Source organism: Pistacia vera, unplaced genomic scaffold, assembly GCF_008641045.1.
Source record: "Pistacia vera cultivar Batoury unplaced genomic scaffold, PisVer_v2 Contig23, whole genome shotgun sequence".
In the NCBI taxonomy this organism is placed as follows: domain Eukaryota; kingdom Viridiplantae; phylum Streptophyta; class Magnoliopsida; order Sapindales; family Anacardiaceae; genus Pistacia; species Pistacia vera.
The window spans coordinates 475,049-487,724 of NW_022196035.1; the positions used below are offsets into that span (position 1 = coordinate 475,049).

Here is a 12,676-nt window from a genome sequence, read left to right on the forward strand (position 1 = left end):
GATCACAGATTTGAACGATATAAATATTGTTGACAATAAATAATTTAATAAAAAAAATTTGTTTAATTGTTTATTTGTTAAGTGTGAATATTACATTTATGTTAAAATTAATTAATTAAATTATTCTTTAAAGTTTAAATTTAAATCCCCATATTTATAAATAATTATTAATTATAATTAACCATTAATTATTTTATTATTTTTTAAAATTAATTAAAAATTTACTAATCTCCCAAGGTGGAAATAAATTTTTCATGCCCCTAAAATTTACATAAACCCCGTTACATAATTTTTTTTGCTCCTAAATATAAAAAAATTTGGAGGTGAAAAATAATTTTCTAGACCATAGGATCGGACCGGTCAGATGGGCCCAGGACCTGAAATTTCTCCTGGGGGACTGGTCCCAATCGGGTCCAGACCGGTCCCAATCGGGTCCAGACCGGTCCCTCTCCAGGTCTAGGGTGGGCTGCCCTTCCTACTTAAACCAAGGCCGAAAGAGCTATTTAAAAAAATTCCTGAATAATAGGGCTTTGAAGTTCAAAAGAATCAACAGATCGGCACTGGAGTATCTTCTACAATGTCTGACGAAGCCAACAGAACCGTAAGAACAGCCATAGATTATCATTGATTCATATTTGTTAAATTACAAATTTCTTTATTGATCTGAAATCATTTGATTAAAAAAACAGGCATTTCTGGAGATTAAAGGTCGCATGATTGAAACTACTGGCAAATTGAAGCAGGTCAGTCTCTTTTACTTTTCTTCGCAATTGATTACTTTTATGGTTCTGATATGAGTTTTCCCTCGCTTCACGCATTTTCACTTGGCTTGTTTTGTGATTTAGCTGGTGTTTACTCTTGGCATGCTTTGAAAGTAGAAAATAATTAAGTTTTAGTTTTAAGGAAGAAGATTTGAAGCCAAAGCAAGATTGTTTTTATTCCTTTTTTCTCAAGAAAATATTGGAGGAAGGCCTAGGGAGTAGGGGGAAGGAAAATTATATTTCCTTCTCTTATGATTGTTTGGAAGGAAAATGGAGGGGATAGAGATGTAGAATGAATGGAATTTTTTAGCTATGCACTCTTCCAAACGTTTGGCAAAGAGGTGAATTGAAGGCTGCTTCTGAAAGGGGAAGGATTTTTTAGTATCAGTTCCTCTTCACATGTAAAAATATGACACTAGATCAATGTTGGTGTAATTGTTCGTTCATTAAGCGCTGATGTTATAGCTTTAAGGTATGAATTCTTTATTTTCGAATAAGTTCCTCTGAATAGGATTTCTTTTGTCATAAAAAATTAGTGAAATATAATGATTGATGTCAGGTTTTGACTTATTTTACTTTGTGGTTATAATGTGAAAATTTAACTTTTTGATTATTTACTTGCACCTCATATGTTGAAGCTCCATTTGGAGTTGCCCATGCGGCCCTGTGAAGATCCTAATTCTTGTACTCTTTCAAGAAAATCTTCTGGACATTTGTAATGTTGATGCCATTTCAGTTGGATCATATGTTTGCTGCCCTTGATTGTCTTGTTGTCTTTTGGTGTTTAGGGTGGTGCTTTAGTAAACATTACATCACCTCTCTTTGTCTTCTAATTACTGTTTTACGTCACTGGATGTATTTCTATCAATTGAAGATTCCATTGAAGATAGTTTTAAGATAGTTTTGCCATGATGCATTTATTTAGTGATAGAAGATAGTTTTGACTCTTAAACTGAAGTGAGTGATCTTGTTGCTTTCAGGTGCAGAACCAGATGAAATAAAGAAGGGGAGAAGAAGCGTGCTTACTTAACCTTGGAGGAGCTGCGCCAATTGCCTGATGATACAAATACATACAAATCCATAGTTATCAATTTAGAGCCTTTTTATTTCAGCATGCTTTACTCAGATCAATTCTTTAATCTAAGAAATTAACCAGTTTCTGTTTGGTGGTTTGGTAATAAGACTGCTTTAGCTTTGGATCTTAAATGAGTAGCTGTTGTCCACTTTCTTTTTAGCATATTAATTTCTGTGAGAACAGATTACATGGTTAACCCTCTTCTCCTTATCATTTTGCAGGGAGAACGTAAGTACTGGAAAACCTAGTGGCTCTCACTAATTTCATTTTTAGACTTCTGGAATGTCGATTATTAAATTTGACTAACTATTTTGTTTGTCTCTCTCATTATCACTCTCACTGTCTAACACTCCATCTCATGGTCGTGTTTTGGAGCCCAATCAGTTTAATGAATGAACAAGAGAAGAAATTTAAGGATATGTGAAACTGCAATTGCAGCATTACAGGTATATGTCCTCTCAACTGCTTATTCTTGCTATAAATTTTCATTTATTGCATTATGAAAATTAGACATCCTAGCAAATGCTTTCCATCAGTACTTTAACTGGTCATTTTAACCATATCAATCTTAGTTTTCTATATTACTGCTTCTCACAATTTTCAACTTTTTATATTCTATTACTAATATTAACATATCCAACTTCATTGTTAATTGTATTTAGTGTATGACATAGTATGGGATCACCTTTCTAACCTAAGCACGGATGAGTTAATATGTCAATTTCTTAACATTTTTATGGAAAACCAGGATGGCTGAATTATTTTTGGTAGACTCTAGGATATCTTTGGTTAAATTGTTATAACAAATTTGGACTTTGGACAAAACCATATTTTTCTCTGTGTGTAAGCAATCAGCTCTTTTATATCGCTTTATCACTGAGGGAAAGAAGGATAATATAAGCTACCACAACTAACTAACTTGAAATCTCAGTCTAGAACCTCAATTGTTCATGGATGGAAATGTGAAACTGCATATATATTGGCAGGTGGTATTCATCTTTCGATTGAGGCTATGAAAAAGTTCATTTTGCAATTTCTAAAATGTTGAACTTGCTATTGGCATGGACAGTTATTTATTGCCATGACAATCAGCCAGAATTAAAGTCGTAAATGGTATCGATTGACCTAGCCTCTATCAAGTTTTGTTTATGTTTTTTACGCTTTCTCATGCTCATGTGATAATCTAGTAAATTCTTTTAGAATCATGCTTTTGGACTATGGTATGAGTGAAATGACTCATTGGAAATTGGAAGTTTGTTGCAGAAAGTGTCTCACCTTCGTAACTCCTTGCTTTGTCAAGGGAAGGAAATTCATTATTTCTAAGGAAGATGAAATTAAAATTGTTGTCACATACATTTTTTGGAATAATAAGAAAGAAAGGAAGAAAAACAATTATATTTCTGTTCCTATTCATTTCACATATTGAAGGGTCAAGTATTATGAGCTTTGAGGGATTGTATATCTTTTCCTCATTATTTTTCTGCCGATCAAGTAGGGGATATGGATTCCTTTCTATTCTTTTTCTTTTGACTGTAAAAAGGTAAGGATTGGAATAAGATGATATCTTTTCCTTGAGCAGGCCTCAAGGGAATATTAGAGAAGCAGAAGGCAGAGGTGGAAAACAACTTGACAGAGCTCTTACAGCAAGAATCCAGGTCTCGCACAACGATTATGTCCATGACTGTAATGTAGGGTATGGAGCTCTTATGCTAATGAAAATTTTCCGCATTATTGTGTTTGATTTTCCATTATGAACAAAAACTAGAATGTGATACAATTTGGTTATACTATGGCTTTGTGGTTTTTTTATTGTCTTTGACAATTCTTAAGTGTTTTTTTTGCTGACCTATGAAGTTAGCAACTCTCCTAGATTCTTTTCCTTAATTCCAATCTCATGACCTCATGGAATCTGTTCATCAGAGACTCTAGCTTTTAGCGCCCAGATAGGTAGAGCACCTGAGATTTTGTCTAGGGTTTTAAGTATGCTAAATTATGCATTGTAATCACACGTTGAACGTAAAAAACATGAGAAATTGACAACCCAAGTTTTTTGGAGTCAACCAATTTGCTCAATCTGTGGAGCATCTCAGTTCCCCTTTTTGTATCTTCCAAATCGTGTTCTCCATATAGCATAACAGGTAGTTGGGTTTTGTATTGGCCCTGATTGAAGTAGTGTACATATTTCATGGTAAATACAACATCTTACTTGAACCATGGCCTATATGAAGCAAACATCAATCAAAATGATTTGATATACTAATTTATCAACCAGTGTACATCTTTTAGCGACTTGTATGATATCTTTTAGGCTTATAAAAAATTGATGATATTGATCTTGACATCTTTTTGTGTACTGTACGCCAAAATCCACTGCAATTTTACTGGTGGATATATTCAATATCCAGAAGTCCCTATAATTTTCATTATTATATCCACCCTAGTTGAGCTGGGTATGTTAGTCGAGCACTTGAGTGTAGTCAAACACATGCTCAAGTTATTTATCATTTTAGGAAATTTTACTTCTGAACCCAATTGAATTAGCACCACTATTTTTTTTTTTTTTTTTTTTTGGTTTAATGCTGAAAGAACATTATTATTCAATTTTCAATTTCAAATAAAAGAATTCTAAACCTCTGTTGAAGAGAAGGATTTTGTGTTATTTAGTGATGAAAAGGCAAAGGTAAAGTAGGAAAACTTAAAATAAAATGTCTAACTGAAAGCAATAAAAAATGGGGCAAATAATTAATGTTTTATTATTATTTTTTTTAAATTTCCCTAAGGTATATTTTATTCATGAAAGTTAATTAGAAACATTAAAAATGAAATGACTAGGACCTACAATGAATTAATTATTGGTGTGAAAACTAGTTAGTTTCCCCATAAAGTTTGTTCTATATTAACATCCTCATAATCCCACAAGATCAAACCAATCTTCAACCTAAATCCAAAAAATCACATCATTCACATAGTAGTGAGCCAATTCTGTAGTTTTGAAAATTAGACCATTCGGTTGATGTAAAAGAGTTAACAATGGATTCGATAAGTTTGCTGGCCAAAAGTTAGTCAGTACTAAAGTTGTTATTCAACTATTTTACGTGAGTTTTAATAATCTTTGCTTCGTTATTTGTGCAAATTGCATTGGCAGATGTCGTATTAACTCACACAAAGTTAAACACCATGTAAATCTTAATGAGTATATATAACAAGTACAATCATACATGTTACATATACAGTAATTCACATTGACATTTCTGAAGAGATTTTGCACAGTTGATAGGGGAGACTTTTACATTTTTCTCTGATATTTACATATTCTGACAACTGATATATTGTGGTTTACTATATGGGGGCGTTTGGTTCAGGAATGTTAGATTACTGGGAATATTGGATTACTGGAAAGATAGATTACCTTGAAGATTACTGGAATCTTTAAGAAAATATGTTTGGTTAGTTGGTGGGTATGTTATATTAATATGTTGGTTATGTGGAATAATTGGTGGGTATGTTATTTAAATTACTAAATTGACCCTCTTTAAATATTAATATAATATTATTTTTATTATTAATTTTTGAATAATTTTTTAAACCCCCATATTTCAGATTTAGCTAAAACACCCCCGCTTATAAAAAACCTTTAATTCATGACGAAATCACCCCCACCTCCTGCCACGCCGCCTGCCGCCACCGCGAACAACACCGCCGGAAAATCGCCGGAGCCCCCAAAACACTGGAAATTCTGTGGGAGGCTCCGGGAGGCTTCGATATGGCCGTTTTTTGGCCATATTGATGGCCGAAAAGGCCATATAGGCCAGATCTGGCCGGAAATGGCCAGATCTATTCTGGCCATTTCCGCCAGATCGAGGGATCTGGCCCGATATGGCCGTTTTCGGCCATCAATATGCCAAAACGGCCATATCGAAGCCTCCCGGAGCCTCCCAAGATTTCCAGTGTTTTTGGTGGGCTTCCGGGTGATTTTCGGCGGTTGTTCGGTGGCGGCAGGCGGCGATGGTGGTGGCTGGGTGGCCGTGTGGGGTGGTGTGGTTGGTGGCAGTGGTGGTCTGTAATTCTTTAAATTAGGGCATTATTGTCCAAATTTTAATTAAACAAGGGTAAAATTGAAATAGGATATTAATGTAAATTTTTTTTAAAGTAGGGGTATTATTGTCCAAAATTTTTATTAATAAGGGATAAAATTGTAACAAAAAAAGATAACCCTGGTAATCTCGAAAAACCTAAGAAAATGGAGGTAATCAGATTACCTCTTATTTACCATAGTAACCACTATTGGTATTTGAAGATTACTATATCTTATTACTTGACAACCAAACGTGTAATCAAGTAATATAAGATGACATTACCCTAGTAATGTCACTGTAACCCCGAACCAAACGATGACCTTATATTCATTCATTCTTGCACTGAGTGTAATTGTTGTGACTGTTAGTTTCATCTCATGCTTTTAGTTTAGATAATTAGGCAATATAAACACGACGTCGATATCTCCAGAGCCCATATAGAGAAGATGTTTCGATATGATGAGTAATTTAGTGTACAGTTCCTCATAAAAACTCCTGTATTTCCTGTGAGGGAAGTCACCATTTCCATCTGTGAATTGATCAGAACCCTGATCCGCGATGAATGGTGGTAGGATCACTTCAGCCTAAATTAAACAAACATGTCCCAGTCAATTATCGTATTGTGAAAAACAACATCAGATCAGTATCGTTACTTGATGTTAGAGTAAGATTAGTATAATACGGACCTGTCCTGCATACATTAAAGACAAAACAAGCCACATGCTGTTTGTACTAAGTTTGCCGGTTACCTTCTAAATTCGTATAAACCTATATGTGGGGAGAAGTAGTGTTAACTTACAACACAAAGTTAGCTTTAGTTGAAGTTACTGAACAAATTTTTATTGTTACCTTATTTTGGCTCGAAAGATAACTCTCTCCCATCCACCACAAGGTAACTGCTTTGATAATAAAAATTCACAAGCTTTACGCAATGCAGAGACTGTGTTGTAGTTTTCACCACAGGCTGCCAGTCCCTCTAATGCAAACCATGTCCCGTAGGTGTAGCAAATCCCCAACAACCATACCTAGTTTAGTTTAAACCACAAAATGTAAACTCTGTTAATCGAGTATCGATTTCGAAGGGATAATTGAATTCTAGAAAACCTACCATGAACCATCAGGCTTTTGTGTGTCTTCAATGTAACGAATTGCTTTTGAGATACAACTATCTATTTCCTTCCTCGTGCTCGGGATGTAACTTTCTGAAGAGTGCCAAACTTGAATTGCAGTGAAGTGCATTCTACATACCTAAAGGATTAGTTGTTGCAAAATCATCATTAGTATTTACATACGATATTTACAATACTGTTAACTTAGTTGCCGAATAATCATTACTCTGTTTCGATTAGAGTGTCTTCAAGAACTCTGTAGGATTGAACTTCTGCAAGAGAAAGATACAAAGTAATTAGAAATGTTGAGGTGAATACTTCCCTTACTAGTAACTAGTCACGGTTTATAAGCTATGAGTGAAACATGTTTACAAAAGGGACAAGTTAGTTAATAAGTTGTCAATTTACCTCCAACCATTGGAATGCTCTTTGAGGATCCCAAGCTGGGAAACCACCATTTCTACTCTGTATTAGACATTAGGCAAACATAATAGTAAGTGTGGCAATAAATCTACCAAGACTAGAGGAAAAACATATTCTACTAAGAAATATATGAACTTAAACTTGTGCATGCGAGGGTTATAGGAGGTTGTGAAATTTATCTTTAGCAGATTTTCTGATAGAAAAAAACTAAAATAGTGTATGTTCGGATTTGAAGTCGGCAGTTAAGAATTTCTGTATGTTTATAAGCTTTCTAGAGAAAACACGCATGAAAGGATGATAAGTAGAATTCTTGATTACCTGAAGGAAAGAATAACATTAACAGCATCATATAAGCGATCGTTTCCGTTTTTGACCAACAAGATGTGATGGCATTTGTGACATAAGAGTGCAGCCTTTAATCCTTCGAAGTACAGTCGGAGACTTGCCAACCATGGTTGTGTCGAAAATGTCCATGCACCTTTAGAGATGTGCCGTCATGAAGAGAAATCGCCAGAAGGGTTTGTCGTACCTTTATTTATACACGACGATTTCGTAGTCATTAGATAGTGAGAATTAAGGTTCAAATTCTAAGATTTAATACCTGTGAAGCTTTCAAAATTCGTGTGCCTTACGAAGTGTTTGCCTATATTCTTCCAACTAGATAATTGAGATATTGCTTGGATGGCAAAAGCTGCATCCCACAGTTGACAACCGAAACCTGCATTATGTTATTCAAATCATAGGGCATGCATTAATTGTATTTATTATTTTGATAAATGTGACTTATCCTACTAGAGTCAAGATATTAACCTTTCAAATACCCCCCTGTTATAAAACCAATTAAACCTAAATTTAATACCAATCTTTACACAGGAACAAGATGTCTCAAGGTGACAGTAACCTAACTTTATTGAAAAAAATTAATTTTTACATAAAAATCATATTCATTTGTGGCTTACGTATGTTAATTACTTAATCAGAATCAGGGTCAATGTCAATCCCTGTATAAGAGGTAGGATCTGGAGTCTAGACACGATCACACGAATGTAATTATCTAATTTGAACCTGAAATTTCAAGCCATCTTCAGCAATCCAATAGTAATCAGGCAGTCTAGCTAGATGGGTTTGTATGCTTCTGTTTGGAATCTTCGGCCCAACATGCAAAAGGCATAGCACCTGCACGCAGTACAATAATTATGATTATATTATCTAATTAGACATTCTCTAATGAATACGTTTTTTAAATTCTTTAAAAATTACGAGATATAAATAGTTTAAATTCAAATACCTTTTCAACACATTCAATGCAGAGGGATTGGCTATTCTCATCTTCGTAATGTACATGGTGAATTGCACTTTGAGTGCCTTTTGTTCCTCATAGAAAAGGGCCAACGTGTCTTGAAGAAAGGTTAGAACATGGTATAGAAACCCCTGTTAAATCTTGAATTAAAGGATGTGGATAGTAGAGATCCTCCTGATGATCCATCACAATATAATATAATACATATAGTTAGTTAATTGCATAAGGAATCCAAAGTAATACTAACCCTTGCAACTGTGTTTCGGGATTTATTCCAGTAAGAGAGTGATATGGTCATTGTAAAGCTCTTGTTGAGTGATCGAATCAATGGGTGATTGCCCCGACAAACCTCTTCCATTAGATATGCATTGGCATGTAAACCAACCGGCAATAGCTAACATTTTTCCTGCATTTAATTTTCAGTTAATTTCTTAAACTTCATATCAAGTGGATATTCTCACTTTGATTGATACCCAGTTTGAATTCTATCTCCTAAATTTAAATGGATAAAATCTTTACATCGACGATTAATCAGTTTTTTTTTTTTTTTTTTCGCTTTGGACTGATACCTAATTTTGAAATTCCACCTAAATTAAAATTTTTATCAAGTAGATTTTTTGCTTTGGAACATACCTGATTTTGAATTATGCCACTCAACTAGAAATTTTTTAAACTAATATAAAACTTACATTCGCTTTGGATATGTTTGAGTTTCACAACACAAAAGCCTATTTATTCAGTTAGAAGGATCCAAACTTTTACAGATATAAAATCTCTAACTCATTACTAGCGATATGATATATGTACCTGGATGGATAGGGAAGATCTTAGGTAGAAGCCAGAACTCTGGGGGCATAGGATTGCAGCCGGACCACTCATAGATTCCAAGTACCGAAACCCAAAACTTTCCCCAAGATGGAATGGCCAAGAGACCGCCGTGATCAAGGATCCATTGGCGGCCTCGTGCTATAGCCATGTCCTCTCCATCTTCAGTTCCCTCTCCAAGCAATCTCAAGGCTATGTAGCTCAGTGCTGAACCAAACATTGTGCTCTCACCCTCTATGTGTAATCCCCAACCTCCATCCTCATTCTGCCAACATATAATCAATCAAATAAATGATTTTCAAAATATTAAAAAGGGTTAGATTACTGTATTTATAAACACCTGATGATTATAGAGGTAGCGTTTAATTTCCTTCTGGTGTTCTGATGATAATACAGCATTAAGTCCTCCAGTAACATACAAAGCTATCACCTGCTCATCACATCATTAGTTGGAATAGAATAGTCATTACTATTTTACTAGTAATTTCATAAATAAACAGTTGTTACCAAAGGCTGAATAAAGAAGAGAGGGCCAGCAGATTCAGCAGGCCAATGGCCATCATGAGCTTGAATGGAAGAGTAAAAACTTATGGCTCTTCTTAGTGTAGTAGTCACTGCTTCTTCTGTTATCTCTTCTCCTTCTTTAACTTCCACTCTTTCGGGAATTTCCCGACGAGGATTTTCCTTTGTAAGCTGTTACATTTCATAAGCCACAAATTAAATCAATCACAATATCATATCATATCATAATTGTTTTAAAATATATAATTTTGAAAGATGAACAAATAATTTGAGCAGCTTTCATCAATTTTCTTTTTTATATAATATTTTTTCAATTTTATCTCTTTATTAATTATGTTGTTTATATTTTTTTAATTAAGTATGTCTTTTCACTCTCCTGTCGTAACCGCTATTCTTCTTCTTCTTTTCTTTCAATAATTTGCTTCTATACAAAAGATCTTTAAAGAATTTATTTTATCATCCAAAGAATATTATAACATATACAATTAATGTATCCACAAAAAATTGAAAGGGTTTACAACTAAAAATCAATATTAAATAAAATATAATTATAATAAATATCACATAATTTGCATGTAGGTTGTATGACATGACTAACCTAATGAAAATCTAAAGGCTGAGGACCATAATTGTTTTTAAGATCTATTCACCGATAACATAAACACATGAAACGATTGGTTTCCAAATGTCATGGGCAAATGGCTCAACAGTAAATATTTCTGGAAGATATGTAGGCCACTTACTAAAAAGGCAGGCAAAACAAAAATTCAAAGATTTAAGAGTCACCATCTGTTTGACTTGGGATAACCCAATTCAGATTCTTGTATTTGTAATTAAAGACAATGGCGACCGGCCAGAATTCTAATTTTCCAACCTCCTATTTCCTATTATTACAAGGTTGTTTACTAATTAATAATCATAACTCATGAAACAGATGGACACACCTGCATTCTCATCAACATATCTGCACTTTGTTTAACTCGAAACCGATTCTTCTTAAATTCTTGGCGAACTTTTTCCACTTGGCCAACTTCTTCTGGGGTTCCACTATCTCGATCGAACTCCCAATGTTGCCTTCCAATGTGATTATTTAATGTGCTCAGCCATGGTCCATCTTCAGCTATTTTCAGCTTCCACATCTCTCTAATCTATATATCAAGGAAATCAATTATTAAAATGGCCAAACGTTAATTAAAAAACAAGTAATGTATAGCACTTAGCAGATATCATCAAAAAGTGTTCTTCTTTTGAGATATCTATGTAGCTTACTGCATCCGCTCAGAAAATTAACAACAATTTTTTTGTTTTCCATGATATATATTTTATTGGACTTAGGATAAGTATGAATGATTTAATAAAATACAGTTGATTGGAGGAAGAAAACAAGTTCTGAGTAAAAAGTAAACACTCAACACACGCATGAAAAACAATGCGATGATATTTTTCACTTTGAAATGAACACTTGTACGATAATAAGTTCGTTGAAAGGCCTGCTCTGAACAGACCAAGAAGAGGGTGGATCAAAACCTTGTTTACAGAAAGTAGCAAAGGAAAGAGAAAGATTGCTCAATAATGAATCACTGACAGCATGCTATTTTGTTAATCCCAGTTGTTAAAAATTACATGTAAGCAAGCAAATAAGAAGAAATTATATATATATAAATAAATCACATAGAAAGGATATAATATCAATATATTGGTAGGTCATGCATACCTCATGAACACCACAAGAAAAACGGTCTACACTGACGCCAGAAAAATCTGGCACCGGTGTAGGTTTAATGATATTGTTACAGTACCATTAATAAAGGGGTTCAAATTAAATGATTGAAACATAGTTTCTTTCATGATAAAAATATATAAATAACTATTATATATCGAAAAGGAATTAAATAAAACAAGTAGCGAATGAAGTAGAATTCTTATACCTTTTTGAATGGAAGAGAATGATGAAGTTGATAATTTTGAGGGCAGAGTTAATTGGTATGAGAAAAGCAAAATTCTAGGCACAAGAGTATCATATTTATAGTGAAGAGAGAGAGAGAGTGGTGGGGCAACAGTAGTGGCAGTCGAAATTTATATCCCCCTGTATTTATTTACAGGTCAAGCTAGAAATCTGACAAATTTAGTTGTGAACAATTATTCAATATACAGTTTCAAGTATATTAGAGTTTTTTTAAATTACTGTTTATATTATGTGGTTCAAATTTTTTTATCATAAAGAGTTATTCATAAAAATAAAAGTTTAATAAATTTTTTATTCTTTAAATATAAATTAAAGAGTGAGTTTGATTATTTATATTTAGATAGTCAAATTTTACTATTTATCCAAATTTTAATTAATAAACTATAAATTTTTAAAAATTTTATTTATTAATTCTCTCTCTTTTTTATAAATAAATAGTATTTTTCTTAAATTTAAAGAGTTTATTAAATTTGAATAAAAAATTTATTTTTAATATTTAAAAATTAATAAAGATATTTTTTATTTATTAAAAAATATTGTTTAATAAATGTCATTGAAAAGAAATTAAGGGTACAGAGCTCGACCCAATCATTCACTCCCAATGGCAGTGTCTGTGTAA

At 33.4% G+C, this 12,676-nt stretch overlaps 2 pseudogenes; one reads left to right on the top strand and one right to left on the bottom strand.

Annotated features, from left to right (window-relative positions):
• Positions 1-462: 462 nt before the first annotated feature.
• On the top strand, positions 463-3,528 carry LOC116131164 (annotated as a pseudogene).
• Positions 3,529-6,172: 2,644 nt separating this feature from the next.
• On the bottom strand, positions 6,173-12,143 carry LOC116131122 (annotated as a pseudogene).
• Positions 12,144-12,676: the final 533 nt, after the last annotated feature.